This window comes from Oenanthe melanoleuca, chromosome 1 (genome assembly GCF_029582105.1).
Source record: "Oenanthe melanoleuca isolate GR-GAL-2019-014 chromosome 1, OMel1.0, whole genome shotgun sequence".
NCBI classification, from domain to species: domain Eukaryota; kingdom Metazoa; phylum Chordata; class Aves; order Passeriformes; family Muscicapidae; genus Oenanthe; species Oenanthe melanoleuca.
In genome coordinates, this window is record NC_079333.1 from 44,114,661 (window position 1) to 44,134,906 (window position 20,246).

The 20,246-nt window shown below is 38.1% G+C and overlaps 1 protein-coding gene across 2 annotated transcripts in view; it reads left to right on the forward strand.

Annotated features, from left to right (window-relative positions):
* The first annotated feature begins 652 nt into the window (after positions 1-652).
* SGCG (sarcoglycan gamma) overlaps positions 653-20,246 on the forward strand; it is a 104,002-nt gene continuing 84,408 nt past the window's right edge. The window contains exon 1 of one of the 2 annotated variants that reach the window (XM_056482015.1): positions 653-871. The gene's annotated coding sequence lies outside the window, so the exon portion shown is untranslated. The remainder of the gene's footprint in view (positions 872-20,246) is intronic. The other variant, XM_056482023.1, reaches the window with a different exon arrangement.

Below are 20,246 nucleotides of genomic sequence, written 5' to 3' on the forward strand. Positions count from 1 at the left end.
TTTCTGAACAACCTTCCTGCAAAAATAATCAGGGAAAAATGTATTTGTCATTCCTCTTCCCAATCTGGACATCACCCTTCTCTGCCTCGGCCAGTTTCCTTCTTTTCCTCCCTGTGAGAGTCCGTCTGAAAGTCTCTCGCTTGCTCTGCCCAACGACCCTCGCCTGAGGCCTAAGAAGACCCCCTCAAACTGCAGTTTAAAGGCGCTGGCCAGGGATGGGAGGAACGCCAAGTGATTGTTCGCAGGTGGTGCCCATCGGACCAGGACTGGTTTCTCAGGAGACTGGTTTATGGATAGTCACCGTGCCTGCCCAGCCCAGCCCAGCCCAGCCGCCCACCCCGGAGCCGGGCCGCTCCGAGGAAGCGCAGAGCTTTGGGATCGGGGCGCCCTCCAGAGGCACCGCCGAGCCCAGCCCTGCCGAGCCCAGCCCTTCCCTGCCCAGCCCTGCCCAGCCCTGCCCAGCCCTGCCGGGCCAGCCGGAGCCGGGGACACCCGACACGGACGCGGTGCCGCGGAGGCCGGGGCAGCCCTGGCGCTGCCCATGCCCGGGGAGCACGGCCTGTCCGCACCCGCTGTGTCCGCTCAGCGGCTGGGGCGGAGACAGGGAGGGCGCAGCTCTCTCCCGCCTCCTGCTCGCCTTCTCCTCCTCCTCCTCCTCCTTCTCCTCCTGGCGCCCGCCCCCTGTTCCTCCTTCCCTCCGTGCCGCGCCGGCGAGACCGGGAGAGCGGCGCCCGCCCCGCCAGGGCGAGGGGAGGCGGCGCAGCCCCGGGCAGGAAGCTGGATGAGGACGCGTGTGCGGGCGAGGCAGCCCTCGGGCATGAAGGGGACCGCGGGGACGCTGCCCTGCCCTGCAGCCGAGCGGGGACATCAGGTGAGCGCCCCGCAGCCTGCCCGGCCCCAGCCGACCCGCACGCTTCCAGAGCCGGGAGAGGGCAAGCGTGCCCTGGAAAGTTGTCCCGCCGCCGCCGGCCGAGGGGCGAGGGCAGGGGAGGCGGGCGGGGGCAGCCCGCGGGGTAGGGCGGCACTCGGTGTGTCGGCAGGAGCCGCTCGGTGCCCCGGTGCCCCGGGCTGTGCCCGAGGCTGTGCCTCCCGGCCGGAGCGCTGGGAGCGCGGCCCCGGCATCCCGCGGCTCGGTTCTGCTGCCAGCGGAAAGTTTCCAGCGGGGTAAGGGGCAGAGGGAAGCCGGAGAGGGTCACCCGGGACGGGAGCGTGGCCGGGGACAAGCAGCCTGTCTGTGTTGCCGTGGGCAGTGGGTGCTGCAGCTTCCCCCCGGTGCTACCAGCAGTTCGCTCAACTTGTTTCGTTGTGTTCACTCCGGTTTGTTGGCGGAGTAGGATCAAGTATCCCTGCAAGTGTAATGCCGGCATCTTTAATGGCCACCTCCTCCTCTTGTGTGAAATTGACCTGCCTGCTTGTGTCAGTTCAGGTATGTGCAGGGAAAACAAGCTTCCAGGTCCTGGCAGAAAGAGACGCGCAGCAGTACGCCTGAGAGTTGAGTAGGTTTGTTGTGTTGTGTGACGTAACAGTGAATGCAACCGCTGTTCTTTTTGATTCACATTTCCTTGGGGCTTTGTAGCTGAGCATTTGTAGATTAAGGCAGAAACTTTTAGTAAAATGTGTGAATCATCGTAACTCTGTTGGAGATCAAATCCCAGTTGAAATGTTTTGCAATTATTTTCTTCCCCCTTTGCTCATAACTTATTTAAAGGACAGACTCAAGTAGTTTGCTTAGTTCTTCTGAAGTAGCTTAAGGAATCAAAAGTGAGCAGAGTTCCACACAGAGGTTCTAGGCACCTTTGCTGCAAAGCAAAAAAACAGCATTGAACCACTTTAAAGAAAAATAACAAATCGAACAATCTGTACCTTAGGAAGCCTCCTTCCCTTCCCTGCCTGAGCAAAGATGTGAACATTGCAAATTGCACTGAGAGTGGAAAGATTCAAGCCATTTCAAATGAGGCAGTTTCCCCTTACAGAGAATGTTCTGTGCTAACTCACTTGGTTAATCTGAGATAGTCTACCTTAACCATCAGCTGCGCTTCTGTTTTACTTACAAACTTTCAAATACCAAGGCAATTCCACAATATTTGTTGCAAAATCTGAAGGAAAAACTTAAGTGCAACGAACTTAATTTCATTAGATCAAAGAAGTATGAGTAGCTTTTCGGTTTGGGGGTTTATTTGCTTGGTTTTTAAAAGAACAAATTTGAAACCATATTTAGGAGAGCATTCAAAAGCAGACATCTGTTGCTGCAGGTAATGCCTGATTGTTGTATATTGATAAGGCACTATACTTAAGGTGATTTTCAGTTTGGGACTTTTCTTAATAGGCACATGGATATATCCCTTAAGAAGGTCTGTCACAGTTAATGACCCAATGCAGCTCTAAGACTTCTTTACATATGTTCAGGCTTTTATTAATGGACTTTTATATTGCATTAGGCTGAGAGAGGGCTGCGGAAATAGAAGATAAACACATGTAAAACTTGAAATGCTTCCCACTTTTCTGCATTTTGTTCACTGGTTGGGTTTTTTTTTTTCTTTTTCATTGTCAGCTTCAAATACAACACCTTTCTGAGCTTTCATACAAGCAGCAGGTTTTATTAAACATATGATGCAATTTTCTATTGTAAAATGTTCTGTAGTTCTTCCTTGAAAAGATAAGATATGACTAGGGAATTATAATTTTTCTTGACAGTGTGACAGTTAAAACTTGGTTCACATAGGAGTGAGCATCTGTAGTGTATTAAAAGGAGATGTCATTCTGAACTGTCTGACAAACTTTTCAATGTGTTTTTTTTTTTTTATGGAGGTGAATATATTGCTTGTAAAATCACTTCTAGGATGCAACTAAGATGTAAGGATGAATTGATGCAGTGATGTTTGGTCGAATTTAGGATTTTTATTATAGTTTTAATATTTAGAAGCCTATGGATTTAGTGCTCACTTCTGTAACCAGATATCTGAATTAATTTTATTCGTATCAGCGTCTTAGTTAAATTCACAGAAGTACTGGTACTTAAGCTATGCAGAGGTACAATATGGATAGAATATACTGAGGCAAAATGCTTTGTTTGCTAATCAGATATCTGTTCTAATAACATATCCAAATTGTATTTAGGAATTGCTGTCAAAAGCTGAGCTCATGTTGGAAGTCAGGAGCTTAAATGTGGCTGGGTGTCCAACAAATATTCTTTTATAGTGTGTGAAATCTTAAGCAATGAAAATGGCCAGGTGAAGCAAGAGGGGCATATAGAAAGCCATTAAGGTATGGAAGTGTGGGAAGTTATGTAAAGGGGGAAAAAGGAGGAGGAATTCAGGAATTGAGGGTTTGGGATTTTATTTGCTATGATATTTTTGTTTGTTTGAGGGGGAGCTTGTTTGGTTGTTTTTTTAACACGAACATTTGCTCTAAAAACAAAGTTTCTGCTTTTGAGGGTAATGTGCACCTTGAGGATTTTGGGTCAAGGTGTTCATCAAGAAACAGGTGAGGTATTTGCTTTTACCTGAAAACTGTGGTTGCACATACAGCTTTTTTTTCCTTATAGTTCTGTTTGCAGACCTTGTACTGCTATATTTAAAGACATCTCTTGAACCACAATAGAAAACTTTCTACTTCGTTGTTAAAACCATCTGGTGTGGTTGGAGTAGATAAAATCATTGTGAAACCAGTTCACTGTGTTTAGTGATTTTACAGATGCAAGAAACTGATAAAAAGTAGAATATACTGGCTAAAGAAAATTACATTTTAGTTACAAGTTTGGTTCCCAGGCACTGAGAAGTACATATGATAAATCTGTTAAAAGACAGGGCTAGATTTAGGGAAAGTATTCTGGCCACCACAAACAAGTAATATTCTTGCAGAATGACCTTTCACTTTGCATGCACATTCTGGGTGCTGGTTTCCTCTCAACTGAAAGACTCCTGATTATTTAATTTTTGCTCTCTTTGTCACCTATTTTAGACCTCTGGTAGTTAATATTTTCTGCTGAATTCCTCTAATTTCTCCCTTTATTCCGTAGGTAGAGAATGTTCTGTAAGGAAATTACAGCTGTAGCCTTACCAACAAGTAAACTGTAAAGATTAGCTTCAGTTCAAGATAGTATGTTGTCTTTTATGCAAGAATGTAGTATTGCTGATCATTTTTACTCATGGTAACTCTAACCACCAAAATACCAGGGTAGCTACACACTGTGGGTCTTCATCCAGTATTTTCTCAGTTGATTTTTTTTCTTAAACTATTTATATTCTTTAATTGCATCTTAATTTTCGCCTAGATCATGTTTTCAGTTTAACATCATTATTCTGAGTTTTAGTCCTGTATACCAAGATTTCTAGTCCTGGCTTCTGGATCTCCTTAGCCTAATGTCATGCTTATATGTAAAAACTATACTCTGTCACTTCTCTTATTAATAAAGTGATTAATATCTATCAGGAAAGACTAGGGGAGCCTTCTCTTAATATGGTAATGTAATCTGTTTTCTTAATTAACCAGTCTAACGAGTTTCAGTCTATAAGTATTATAAGAATGTATAAATATGGATATTATTGTCTTTTAGAAACCATTATGAAGTCCAAGGCAGGAGTAGTATGTATGTGTTTAAGAAAGGTCTTGTTGCAAAACATCATTGCTTTAAAGGAAAGAAAGTGCCTTTTAATTTAGAAATTCTTTTTAATACAATAGTTTTTACTGAGTAACCAAATACCTTTTCTTGAATGTGAGGTCAAAATACTCCTGGGCGCAGTGTCCCTTGCAATTGTATCATGTATACTATTTGTAATTAAAATGCTGTACACAAACCTCATGAAAATTAACAAGGTAATAGAAGTGCTAGTTTTATTTTTTAGTTTCTGACAATTATTTGTAGTAACTTTAGTCACCAAGTAATGGGGAATAATATGTGAAATTATTGAGCTGTTTGATTAGCTATTATGCTTTAGATAATTTCTAAAGGTCACTAAAGTTTCACATTTGTACACATTTATGGAAACATTAGAGGAAAAACTAAAATAGTGTTATGAAAAATTATTTTCTATTAGTGTTGTATGGCACTGCAAACATTAACAGTCTTTTATGAAATTGCCATAATATAAAATGTGATGCTATATTTACCTGCTTTTAACAAATATGTAGAGTCTTAGAGTCTTAACAGAATAATTCTGAACATCTAATTCCTTTTTTTTTGCACTTCACTGAATTGACTCACTGTGATGTTCCAAATTAATATATTTGTCAATATTGCTGTCAAGTCACTTTACATATATCAGCCTCTGAAATTGAAGAATTACTTTTGGAAACTTGGATATACGTGAGTCATACAAAAGGACCTAAATAAATTCCTTGCTTGTGGTTGTGCATTAAGCATTCAGTTCTTCTGAGAATGTATTTATTATAAATAACTCTGAAAACTTCATATGTTTGTATAAACTGGAGAGATAGATTCTATTTGTTTTCTAAGAACTGCACTATGGAATTTGAATTTTGTATATTGAACACACTTGCTCTTATCAAAGATACTGTAAAAACCTGGTTTTCTGTGATGCAGAAAAGTAGATCGCTTTTTGAATAGGAGTTTTGAGGAAAAAGTTCCAAGATTCAAGAAATTGCACAATGTACACTGAAAACCCTGTTCCTTAATCTAAAAATGACTAATAACATATGTAAGTTGATTCTAAATGAGCAATTTGATTTCAGAAATAAGAAATTTTTGTCCATAACTATCTGTCAGTTTTCCCAAATTATTTATTTGCTAATGAGGAATTGTAAACTAATATGCAACATTGTTTGAGAAAAATTTTGTGTGTGAAAAATCATAGCATGATACTGGTTCCCTCACTTGATTTTCTTGGATGCAGCACCTTCTCAGGCTATGAAGACTTTTGCTCAGAGATTTGAAGACAGCAATATTTTTTACATATAGGGGTACATATGAACATAAATAAAAAGGACTCAGACTTCTCCTGGTGCTGACTTCAACTTGTAAGTAGTTAAACAGCCAAGGAGAGAGTAACAAAATGGAAAGATCTGGCTGATTGAATAAATTTCACTGGAATCTCTCAGTCTATTTCAAAAACAAACCTCTCTAGATATTTGAGAAAATTTGAGAAAAAAATTTGTAACCAGTCCTAAAAAGACTGCAATAGCAGCCATTGTGGAAGTCCAGAGACATCCTGCATCCTCCTTGTTATCGAAACCAACACTGGGTTCTGAGGCCTTTTATTACTTAGAAAGAAGGTTCAGTTTTTAGTAAACCGTTTACTGTGTCTTGGCAATGGTCAGAGTTGCTTTTTTGTCTGATGTGGAAGGTCATATTGCTTCTCTCAGGACATTTCATTGTTGGGTGAGCTGTGTTCTTCATGGATGTAGAAGGAAGTCAAGGGTTTTCTCAGGATCTTTTAAGGAATGTGATGAGCTTACCAAGCTTTTAGGCAATGTGATCATCTCCATGGGATGGGATGGCGATCTGGCTCCAACATCTCTCACCCCATTGATCGCCAGGGTTAAATTTTTATTTTTTTTATTTTTTGTGGTGCTTGGTGCCGTGGTCTAGTTGAGGTGTTAGGACATGGGTTGGATTTGATGATCTTGGAGGTCTCTTCCAAACTAGTTATTCTGTGATTCCTCCCTTAGTTCACTGGCTGGCTCATGCAAGGTGCTCCCAGAAGACATAGAATTGTAGAACTGCTTGAGTTGGAGTGGACCTCAAAGATCATCCTGTTCCAAACCCCCTGCCATGGGCAGGAACACCTCTTACTGCACCAGGTGTACAAAGCCCCATCCAAGTGGGCACTAGAATGTCCCAAAAGAGTAAGGGATTGTACAGAAGTCTCTATATTATTGGAGGTAATAATACTCATAATTAGGGACTGTAATCCGAGTAGAGGAATGCACAGGAATATAGGCAGGAATCTGAGTTCCAGCGATAATGTGGAAACGGCTGTGACTGTGCTGCCAATATGATTGTTAGATGCAGCAAGCACAGTGCTATGGGAAGATGTGTGCACTGTCTTTACTTATTGTTACTTACATAGTTTTAGTGAGTGACACCAGGACAGGTAGCCTTTAGAGAGCCTTCTACTGTAGTCTGATTAAATGATCTTGTCAGTTACGGTGTTTTAATTCCAGAACATTTAATGCTTGCTTCTTGTTCAGTCTATATAGAGAAAGTTACCCCATTAAATTTAGATGGCCTGAATCACTTATTACACCTTTGAATTTAATAGTCACGTTAAATTCTGATACTACTTGGCTTAAATACCACTTCAAAAGGGGAAAAAAGGTTGTGCTTTGGGGGATAAGTACACTCGTTCATCATGGCTTTTTCTAGGGTGGAATTATCATGAAATTTCCGTGAAGTTTTGCCACAATTTACCCGAGGTATCACTAAGGGCTTTCTCCATTCCAAAATATTATTTCAGGTTAAGCATTGCAGATGTGCTGCAGTTCTTGATGCAAGTGAACACAGCTTTGAAAGCTACGGCAATATTAGTGTTGCACAGGTCTTTATTGGTTCTATTGAAAGGGAATACATTAAGAAATTGAAAATGCAACTAAAAATATTGCATTTTGAGGAGTACAGTTGGTTTCACGCTACGTTTGAGCATTGCATGTTTAGGATATACTAGACTTGAGGTGACTGAAATTTTGAATTCTAACTTCTCAGTGGAAAAGCAGTCAACTTTACTAAGTTTGTTAGTGAAAGTTTGTGCCTCCAACCAAATTAATAGAGCTTCAAGAGAAACATATGCATTTAAAAGAAAAAGTATTTTTTAATCTTCTTTAATAATACCCTTTTGTTAGCATATGCTGTCCTCTTAACAGCACATTTCACTGATGGCTTAGAGCAATATAGCAGTCTCATCAGGCCTGCCTTTTTAGGGGAAGTCATTATGGTACTTCTGAAGTGTCTGCAGTAACCCATCAACATGGGTTATTGGGTTCTTAATATAATTAGGATATGTGTATGATTCTGCTCTTTGTCCAGCTTGTATCTTCCCTTCCTAATCCCTATTTAGACATTTTCCAAGAACAGGTATTGCTAATATATTTTTAAACACTAGCATTTGAGCAATAAAGTAAGGATGATTGTAAGGAAATTTTCGCTGTCGTTGCTTTCTTATTCCCGTAAGTGAAGGTCAGTCTTAAATCTGAGACAAATGAAATATCTGTGCTAAAAGGAAGCATCCCTCCCTATTAAGCATGGGGAAATCTATCTCTCTTAACTACTAGTTAAACTCTAATGATTGCCAAACTGTTCTCAGTTTTGGGAGTGTTTTGTGGTAATCTCTCTAAGACATGTCTCAAAATTTCTTGGGATATTACTGTCATGCAATGTCTCATACACTACATGTACTGAGTCTCTCAGAATATTTTGAAATTATGTGTTAATTTTGTTATTTTCAGGAGCTGTATTCAGATATTTTTAGGTTGTTTTATTTTGTTTGGTGTTTAAATGGTGGGCTAACTTGCAGCCAGTTGACTCAGTAACCCAAGCTAAGCATCCATTGTTATTATTTGCTCAGCTGAGTCCAAAAACATGCTGATAACAAATCCATTCAGTCCCCCATTCCAACAAAAATTGCAAGTGTGCCTAAGCATGCCAGTGAATTCTTGTCTCAGGTTGCTTGTATAGTTGGCACCTATGTCTGCACATATGTCTTTGAGCATGCCAGACCTTTATCTGCGATGAATGCAACACTGATTGAAGACATTTCACTGGCAGATGATAATTTTTGGACATGCATGCTTATTCATGTATTTTCTTTAGACCTGTCATCAAGCTGGTGAGCAAGTACAGAAAATTTTGCCATTTTTCCAGCTCACATTTCCAGCAGATATTTGCTGCATCCACTCTTGGCTGACAGGCTTACTTCAAGGTCCATGCCTATCAAGAAATCAGCACCTCATGCAAATATCCAAGAGTTGAGGCCATCTGTGAAATCTGCTTCTCATCTATCTATCTATCTATCTATCTATCTATCTATCTATCTATCATTAGGGTTTATTGATTGTCCTGTCATTTTTAGGTATAATCTCTGATCAGGATCAGTCTCTTTCCCATGAGTACTGCAGCTTTCAGCCCATTGTGTAAGTGATGAGCGTGGACTCAAGGAGTCTTTTTGCAGAGTGTGCAGAAAATTATAATTAACAGCAGAAGTGACTAGACTAAAATAATTTTTATGGTTGCATGTGAAATCCTGTTTTTTATTTTAATGAAGCTCCATGAGGTTTTGGAAAATTTAGTTGAGCTATGGGAATTCACTTTTGGTTTAGTTCACTTCACACTTACCTTACAGCTATATTACAGTTCACTTATTTTTTTAGGCATTTTTTTCTTATTCATGTGGTAAAATATTCTAAAAAAGTTAATATAGATTTACTAGTTAGCACAAGATTTCTTGGTGCTTGAATTTGTCTTGGCAGGTTGAACTACTATGTCATTTTTCCATCTCTTAATAATGAGTTGTGGCAGTATTCTGCAAATACAATGCCTTTATGACAGTAGTAAGTTAACTAAAACCATCAGCAATCATACTTTTTTTAATCCATTGGCAATTGTGAAAAAATAAGAAAATGCATGCCTGACAATAAATAGCTTGACTGAAGTTGGTTGTGGTAACAAACTGTCTCTGCAATCAGCTGCAACAGACATCACCTAGAAGTAGCTTAATGCTGATACAAATATCCTGATACTTGACTTTTCTAAAGTCTGGAAAATGAATTAGTTCTTTCTGTTCATCCTTTTGAATAGCTTATTATTGCAGATATTATTCTAAAGGAGATGCTGGCATGTCTTTTCTTCCTGTTAGTTTTAGATGTAAATTCATTTGGTATTAAATACATGAATTATGCTTTTTCACAATCTAGGTTTTTGATGGGAAAAGAAATCATGAGATAAAATAGACATATTCCAGGCATTTGTCCCAAAAAAACTGCATGGGTACTGCATGAGGAACAGGAACAACTGGTAAGGTCTTCAATAGTCACAATAGATTGTGGAAAGAAAATGTTTTCTCTCTTTTACCCCCTGTAAAAAGCCTTACACTAGATCATTATTCTTTAGATTCAGCTCACAGGAACACATGAGAGTCTTTAACTGAAATGATACATCAATGATAGCATGAAAACAAATGTAAAGGTGTATGAAAGGTACTCAAAGCATATACTCTAATGGGCATTAGAATCATAGTAATTTTCTGGTAACAGTTCTAGGAAATGGTATACTCTTTCAGTATGTGAAGTAAATCTCCTGCAACAAGGGAGGAGGTGTTTATATCATAGAAGAGAATCATAAAATTGTTTGTGTTGGAAGGAATCGTAAAGAGCATCCAGTTCCAGCCCCTGCCACAGGCAGGGACACCAGCCACTACAGGATGTTTCTCAAAGCCCCATCCAGCCTGGCTTTGGGCACCAGCACATCCCAAAAGAGTTGGATCAAACAGTAGCCAAATGGAGATAATCATATTGGTAGTTAGGGGCTGCTGTCTGCATACGGGGAATTTGCAGAGATATTCAGGAATCTGAGTTTCAGCAACTAATGTGGAAATGGCTGTGACTGTGCTACCAATATAATTGCTAGATGCAGGAAGCATAGTGCTGTGGGAAGATGTGTGTAAGATATACATTACTTTATTTGAAGAGAAATCTTCAAAGAGTTTATGGAGTCACGAGAACTAATTAGACAACTGATACAAAATTCTCTATTTCTGAGCAGATGTATTTTCCAAAATACTTTAAAATTTTATCTGATATGTTCTCTATTCTGATAATTTATATTCAAGAACTTCTTTGGGCTGAGAAGTGCATGCATTATTGTGAAAAATTTAATAAGAGTTTCTAAAACTGGATTTTGAATTGTTAGTAGAGCAGGTAAAAATGGAAAAGTTTAACTTTCTTTTTCCTGCATTGTTTAGTATTTCATTATAAGTAATGTTTAAAATAATCTATGAGAATCAAATGCTTGAGTTATTGATTCTGTATGAAAATTACATTTATGATACTTATGAACATTACAAAGTTCTGAGATGCTAATCCAACAGAAAATGTTGAAGTAGAAGTCGTTGGAATGCTCTTTTCTGCAGGGATTAGCAGGATTCCATTTCCTGTAGGTAGACACAAGTGAGTTTACTGCTACGAAGTTAGCAAAATAATAACTTTTGTTTCACAGTATTTGAGTCTTACAATATACACTGTTCACTCGAGAAATAAAACAATTTTGGTGATGCTTCAGGTTAATACTTCAGTGCTAACTGACTTGTTATAAGCAAGACAATTTTCATTAATTTCATTACATTAGATTTCAAGTAGTACTATTGAATTTTGCTAAGCAGTGTTGAAATTTCAGTATTTTTGTCTACTCATTATAAAATTGGGTAAATAAACTAGCTTCTGTTCCAGACCTCTTCAGTTCTTAAGGAAAATGGAAATTTCTCTAAGCTTACAACAATTGGTAGTAGCAAGTACTTTCCATCTATCCTGTGAAATAAGAGACATCAGGCTGATTTTTGATGGGACACTGCTGTTGCTCTTTGTTCTGTGGTTTACTGCTGCAGATTGTTTTTGTTGTCTCCACCTTTCTCAGTCCCTTTTATTTTGTTTGCTTCTCTCATCGTATTTCTTGGTTTCTTTTTTGCATGTTGGTCTTACGTCTTCAAGTCTCTTACCTCCTACAAAGCAATCTTATCACTTCTCTTTAGTATAAATGACTTTTCCTTTCTTCCTGAGCATAAGCCAGCTGAATTTTGAAAGTCCAGTGAAAAGCTGTCTGGCCTCGTTGCATAGCAAAATTCCATACTGAGCTCTGGGAACTGGAAGGAAAGAAAAAAAAAAATTCAATTTTTTTTTTATTAATCTAGTGAAAGATTTGTAAGCAGTTCCAGGACATCATGACAGATTAATTTTAAGTAAAATACAGGGGAAACATTATTGATAGTTTTCTTAAGCCTCAGCTTCCTGAGGAGTCATTAGTGTTGTTACTGTACATTTTCTTTCTCATCACATTTGTCAGAAGAAACCATGAGGTTTGTTTTAATGAGTTTGATAGTTCTAATTTTTTTGTAAATGTTCTCCATCAGAGTAATTGAATGGTTGTCTGTGCCATTAAGAGATCTTTGGACTTTTACCATCACAGAAGTGTCTGAAGAAAGAACATTTTATTCACTTGTGCTTCTTCACAGAATTAAACAAACATAATTAAAGCTGTGGTACTGGTGATTTACTGTTCTTGAATAACTCAGTTTTGACTGGAAGTAACAACGTTTTGTGCCATTAGGAGTGCCTCAGGATGTTTGCCTTACATTTTAATAGCAAATCTAATACATATTTTATGTAACTTAGAGTAATGTGTTAGTGACTAGTGGTACTCCCCTTATTTATCTAATTTTATAATAAAATCATAATGTTCTAGCTTCTGTAAATAACAGACTAAATAGGGCCCAACTTTTTCAAGTGAATAGATCTCATAGCTTATTTAGTTGCAGGTGACACATCCCATGCCAGGTAACCTTTTGTTCAGTGGCAGAAGGTATGGACTTACTTAGAGGTGTCAGACTATACTGAAATCATGTAAGAATCCAATTATCTTTTTTTAACTGTTCCTACTTTTTTTCTTTTTTAATGACCAGCCATGCTGAAATTTTAATGAGAATTCTCTGGCTTACCTCAGCAGATAGATGGCAGAATGAACATTTTTATAACTGGAATAAAAGCTGTTACGTTTTATCACCAGTCCTTCCTATTGTCTTGTTTCACTTTTTTAAGATAAGTTTCTTCTGAGGTAATGTTTACTTCAAGGAACACCCCTAATTTTGTTATGTGTATACATAACAATCCATACACATAACACTTTTTTTTGTATTTTATCTGCATATTTACTTCTCAGCTACACTTGCTGATACATTTTGATTATGTAATATTTCCTGTCTACACAAATCACTTTTTCACATTTTCATTAAGCCTGAGTTCATAGTAACATTGAGGTCATCATGTTTTTGTAACACAACCATGGGAGCACCTTATCAAAATTCCTTGTTGCTAAAGCAGCTTGACCTTGCATTTAATTTACTAATCAAAAGCAATCCTAGCAGGCAGTTCAAACAAAAATACCATAACTTTGTTTTCCTTTGTAAGTGGCAAACAAGGTCACAGTAACTGGACAAGGGGAGAGCATTTACCAAACTGCTTGGGCCTAAATTTCCCCCTTTTATTGCTGAAAATAAAACCTTAAAAGTAATTTTTAAAAACACTTTTTTTTCCCCAAGCTAGAAATATTAGGCTTACTCTGTGTTCACTGTAGGCTTTGTGTGCTACTCCAAATAGTTTGGAGTGAGCTGCTGCTCTCAAAAACAAGTGATTAGCCCTATTCCTGAACTCCTCCTAAAGAGACCCTATTGTGGGCCAGTAGGGAAAGGCTGTGGATCATTCTGTTTTGGCTATCCAGTGCCAGTAACTTGTGTTTTCTGAAGGTTCATGGATTCTGCTTTGGCATGAGATTGCATTTGCCACTGTGACAGGAAGTAGGCTGTTTGGTTCTTTGGAAGTCAGCTCACTGGAAATGTGCCACCATCAGAAAGGCTTCTCCAGTATAGCCCTTGCTCCTTGGTTTTTGTTCCAAGGATCCTGAAAAATAAAGTACCAGAAGTGGATTGGCCTGCTTGTTAAAGTTAGTTAATCCAGTAGCATTGTACTGAAAATTCTCTGTAAAAGGGGGTAGCTGAGAGAAGGCTGAATCTGAAGTGAATTGTCATGTGTTGCCAGTGCACTCTGAAAGAAATTGTAAAAGCAAATATGCAACACATGTGGCATAGGCAAAAAGACAAATTCTGTTTTGGAGTCGTTGAAAGTCAATCTTATTACAAATCCTATGGATCTGTAGGTACTGGATGTTTGGAATGTTGCTATTCTTAAAATGTATCCCACCTGTTCAAAGTACTATGAGTACAGGATACATACATAAGTAATAACAGAGATCATAAATATTAGCAGATGTCAAGGACAGGTTAAATGCTAAATCCTAAGAGGGGAATTTCTGATCTTTGAAAATACCTCACATGCCCAAGCTGTCATCCTGAAAAATTATAGGTCACAACCAAATGAATCTAAATTTCTTCATACTGATGTGTTTTGACAGATTGTGTTCAGGATTTTAGGTTAAGAATTTACATTGTATATATGGGCTGTGTTTCTTAAAGTTCTTGAAAGATTTAAAAATAATTGCAATTTACCTGCTGCACACTGAGTAAAAACAAGTTAAGTATAATCTAATTTTTCTCAGCATATAAAAAAAGAAACACTGTAACATTGAACTTTTTGTATACAAACTTATAGAATGCATAAGACCAAATACAGTCTCATATAGAGGGCTTACCTTTTCACAACTAGCAAGGTATTTCTTTTTCTGAAGGATACTTCTTATTGAGAATATTTTGGGAGGCATTTACCTGTACTAAGTATGCTCTACTATGCAATAGGTCTCTATTATAATTTATGATAATTTATGACTTGGTGTATAGTGCACATACAGTTAATGTAAAATAGTGCAGTGGCTTTAAATTTTACAAGTCCAAAATTCTGTCTCCAGAGCAGAAGCAGAGGAGTGGTTTTACACAGGAGAGTCCTGAATTTAATTTAATGTAACTTGGAAAAAGCTATAGATGACCTAGCCACATATTTGATTACAGACTAAAAAAGGGACAGGGAAGTAGGAAACCAAATTCACAAAGTTACTAGCTATGGAAGCATACTACTTCACCTTACAAGAGAATGCCTTAATAGCCAGACTGTAAATTAATATTAGATTGTCTCAAGCCAGTCTGTTTCATGTTGAATCATTGTGTAGCAAAGAATAATAGATTTAGATATAAGAGTGGATAATAACAGGGTATTGTAGTATAATGAGGAAAGGACTTCAGAGGGAAATATGTCCACTACATCTGTTCCTTGAGATGATCAGTGAGTATTGGCTCATGTCTGTTCTTCTCAAGCCTGAGATTCTTCAGAAAGATAAGTAGCATCCCTGCTTCATGTAAGATGGTGTAGATGGTGTAAGCAGCTACTTCAGAAGATTTGGGATTTTCACAGCTTAAGCTTCCTTTAGCTGCTTTATCTCTATAATATTTTGTGCTATTTATACAAGCCATTAGTTTGTGGTTATTGCCCAGATTTGATATTGCTGTAACTTCACTTGGTGAAGCTGTGATCCCAGAGTGCTCCTATAGAGTTAGCCTGGTTTATGGAATACAACTTCATGAGCTAACATGAAATATAACTTGGCATATGTGATCCTATTAAACAAAGAAGTGTGAAACTGACTCCTGTCTTGTGAAGGATGATTCTTTGTGTGTTTGCTTTCATCAAGTGCTAGTCCTCACTACACAGAATGTTGGTTGAGAAAATAGAACTCAGTTGTCCTGTTGAGCTGAGATCAGGATTGGGTCTTGAAATTTTCTGTCTAGAGCCCGGCATATCTGACACCTGCTCTTCTGTTTTCTGGGCTCTTGTCCTTATTGAGTAGGAGAATGATACTTTTCTTTAAAGTGTGCCAATCCCCAGTTCATACCTCAGGAATTATTTCAGCCTAAGTGAGTAAAATCTGAGTCTTTTTATGGTCAGTTGTAGAAAATACAACTTTATCCATATTAAGAACAACCGAGTTTATAGGGCATATGTTCAAGGGGAGTTCCCATTTGTCTTGGGGTAGTAGATGGGGTCTGTTTATGTAGCTTTCTCTACATTATGTTTATAACTGGTAATTGCAGCACATAGGTGTCTACAGAGATTTGTGGATAGCCAGGAAAGATTTCTGGATTCCTTGACTGGTTCTAACAGCTAAATGTGTATTGTGTAGGTCAGACTTGTTCTAGTGATGTGCATAACATTCTTAACCTCTCCTGAGCTGCCATCTGTATCAATCTGAGTGTTAGTCCACATTGTGATGGCACCACTGAAATAAACCATGCTCCCCTCTGCAAGTGACAACTATTCTTTAATAACAGAAGCCAGTGCAGGGACAACAGCTCAGTCTTGAACTCTTGCAGGTAGAAATTATTTATACCTTTTCTCCCTTATACCTTAACAAAAAAAGAAGACTTAAGAGCTGTTTGAGATGCTGGTATCTCCAGTACTGTATTTGTGATAAATTTTGGAAATACCTCTGCTCCATCTTGCCCAAAAGTCTGTCTTTGACAGTAGCTCAAAACAAATGCCTAGGAAAAAATATAAGGACAGAAAACATCATCTTTTAGTCACATTTCCCAAAATATTCTCCTACTCTCTTGGAGCATTTTGAGACTTAGCAGAGCCTGTTGTCATGCCTTCGTATATGAGTTTTAGACAGATTTCCAGGAATGTGTCTACCTTACCTTTTCAATCTGGCTAAATTCTTAGCATATGGGCTGTCTAGAGGCATCATTGCATTTGATCTGTTTACTCTTTGCCCTGAAATAATTCTGTACTGTGACATGTTTTCACTAGTTTCATATTCTAGGAAGTCCCTATGAAAACAGGGAAGGAAGTCAGGCCCAGTCCTTTTCTTCCTCCTTGCTCTGGACCTGGAGTTTAGTCAAAGAATCCTTCTTAGGCCTGGTACATTTCCACCATCCCCTGGAAGTCAAACTGTAGTTCAGTCTGAAGTCATTGGCCAAGTATCTTCCAATTAGATGGACTGGCATGGAGAGGGTTTGGGATTGGGTTTTTGTTTTTGTTAGGGTTTTTTTGTTGTTGTTTTTCTGAAACTGCTTGTGAATGAGGAAAAGAGAAGGAAAGAACTGGTTTCTCTCTTCTGCCTAAGAGGTACTGGTCTAACAACTGTCTGTGTTTTTGTAGTTTACCTTGAGTAAATCAAAAAGTTGTGTTGCTGAAGTTGTGTTGCTGTAGATGGTGGATCTAGAAGATACCTAAAAGAAAGAAATGGAGAGATCTCCTCTATATGCATGTATTCACTAGTCTTTTCTTTACCTCTCCTAAAGAATTTATTCTTAAGAAGACATAGGTTTAGAAGGAATTGAGACTATGATGAAAATCACTGCCCTTTTTTTTTTTTTTCTTCGTTTTTTTATTGTTCTTTGATCACCAAGCATAGGTTACCAAAACAGATTTCAGAATTCCTTGCACTGGTTCATTAAATAGGTAAATTATCCTTACCTGATTTAAGTCGCATGTTCCTTTACATTAATAATGCTAATTACATGGTTTTTCAATGATATGAAATTTTGTTTGGTATGACAGCCTCTTCTGCCTTTCTGTAACTTGCAAGCTGCTTTTTCTTAAAAACTTTTCTCTTTGTAATCTAGTGTGCATCTATCCCTTGTAAACCTGAACATTTAAGCTGTTAATGTGCTCTTATTTGACTTAGAAACATCTGACTAGTTTCTAACACTTTAAAAGTAATCTTTCTATCAAAAATTGACAGTTTTCAACCTTCGTTTTAATACTGCTACCCCTTTGGTAGTTGTACTTTAATTTTCAGGAAATTGGATCCTAACTAGAAGCTTCTTTGCATTCTGTCAGTCTTTAGCATTATCGCTTGTAAGTTTGCTTCTTTGGTGCATCTGAAAGTTTTAGATGCAGCTTTTTGACATTGATTTTGTTGTTCTTGTAGCCTGAGTAGTTAAAAGTTAGATGAATTTTTAAGCTTCTGAAGTATATGTCATGAGGGCAAAGCAGCTATGAAAAGAACCAGGTAAAGCAAATTATTTTGATGTGGCTAGATATTTTTTGCTTTCAAATTTTAGATCAGCCTATTGAGAAATTCCAGTTTTAAATTTCATTCTAGCTGTAAGACATCATGTGTCCCTGCACATAGAAAATAACATCAGTAAAAATTCTCTTGTTTATTCCTCAGATTTCCTCAGGAAGCTTTCAGATATTCCCTAACCAGAAATTTAAGAAACTAACCAGCTGTGGCACAATAGTAGGGTTATGAAAGGACAAACAGATGGCTAAATCTTGGAAAACAGAGAGTAAAAGTATGTGTTAAATTTTTGCAGCAGAGAAACATTGCCTTTGTAGATATGCAACAGTTTGTGCTGAGATCTATCTACATAACACAGATTTTGCATGATGCACACATCACATTTCTTTTCTATGATAGCACAAAGGGCTGTGTTGGGGTTTGGAGCTCTGATGTTGAAAATAAGTTGAAAATAGGATTACTTGAAAAGCTTCAGAAGGACCTTTTGATTCTAATGGTGAGACTGTAGAATGGCAAATCCAGGTGATGGGAATGTAAGGTATGCTAGAATAGACTAGAAGAGAATGCTTCTGTCAGAAGGGACCTTCCATGGTCATGTAGTCCAGCTGCCACTTTGTTCTTTTGAAACATGGCAAATCCCTCAGTATGTTTCCTTGGTGCTTTCCTTACTGCATCAAAATACCATTAAAGTTAATCTAGAGAGAGTGACCTCTTGGTTCTTTGTTGGCCTTAAGCTTCTGAAGCTAGATCTGTATTGTTATGTGCTCAACATAAAAAAGGATGTTCTTTCTTTAGTTTTGCATGTGTAAGCCTTACAGAAAGTGTCCCAAACTCTTCAGTCTCTCAGGGGGAAGTGGGTTCTGTTGATTCAGCATAGCAATTTGTCCTCACATGTGTTGTTGTGTTTGGAACCAGTTCTGATACCAGCATATGGTACCAGCCCATGGTGGAATCTAGATGATTTTAAGGTCCTTTCTTACCCAAACCAACCCATTGTAGGATTTTACTGATACTTAGTGACCTCAGTACCTGTGTTCTTTAACATCTCACATCAGACATCTTGCTGTAAAGCCACTTATCAAGCACAGCACCATTTTCAAAGTCTACAGTTGTGTTTTCAAGTCATCATTGTTTAATTGGAGGTTGGCTGTTGTAAGAACACTTATCAGGTCATCAAAGAAAGTGGGGTAGAAAAGGCTGTATATTTTCTATATATTTCTGTATATTTTCTGTGTATTCTCTACATCTAAGGAACTGATTGAAGGTATCAGTGTTACAAGAATGGCAGTGGATATGTTGTGTCTTGTGCAGTGTTAGTGGGGCAGGGCTTGGAGAATTCCTCCCATGGACACTGCAAGGGAAAACTTCATTCTTTTGTGATTAGGATAAATTTGCCCTTTGTTAAAATGCACTTGGGAATTACTCAAGGAAGGACTAGCATTACTGATCAGGATAGTTTTCTCTCTTCATGAGAAGGGACTTCAAAATGCAGCTAAGCAAGAATATCAGGATAAAAGGGGGTTTGGAGATATAACAGCCCTTTCAGTTGAGAAGCTGTGGAAGATGTCCAATGGTGTTAACAAAACCATCAGAGATAAGCTTTGTTTCTCTTCTTAGCTACAATGTGTGGTGTTTATGAATGCTGATAGCAGAATTCCCATATGTAATGCTGAATCAGAGTTTCACAGACAGGATGATGAAAAGAGAGTTTATTTTTGTGGCTTGAATTAAATCTTGTGGTAAAAAGCTGTACAGTCATCCGCTTTAGTGACAGGTGCAGGGTAGATAGTGAGTATTTTGGTTTAATGCTACACTTTTTCCATTTTTTTGTAAATTAGTTGAAGCAGCTGGAAAGTAGATATGATATGAGAAAATTTTATCTCGGAGTTCAATAGCTACTCATCAAATCAAGTTCTAACATGGAAAGTGAAATATTTATAGATAGTGGAAGACAATTTCTTATTACAATTTGGGAAATTTCAATGAACTCACTTCTCAAAAAAAGCTTTTCTAGGAAGTTAAATCCCTTTCCAAAGGGGCTATTTGTTTTCTGGTTATTTAAAAAAAAAATTAAAATAATGTAATATTGTAACTATGTATAGGCCTGCTCTTTCTTTAATTGTTCTGATATTGGGGCTTAGATTCTAATCCCATGCTTACTAAGACAGTAAGAGAAATCTGTCAGGGGTGTTGATGTGGTACACCAGGATGTCATTTTTTTCCCCTCAGTTTTTCTGGAACTTCTGTAGATACCTTCTTCTACTTTATAGGTTAACTGCAGTTCCTTTGTCCAGGCACATTCACAGTTTTCTCTTTAAGTCTATTGGACTGAGATTCTATGATTGTCTCACAGCCATAAAATCCTCTTCTTCTTTCACATTGATTTCATGTTGCTATCGAGAAAATGGGAAATGCAGCAAATATTCTATAGCTGCAGAATTCCCTGAATTGCTGTAGTTTGAGTCATTTATGAAAAGTTTTCATTTCTGAAAACGTTTCAAAGCATCTAATTTGTAAAACTTTCTTTTGGAGATTATTTTAGTGTAAATTTTCAGTGCCT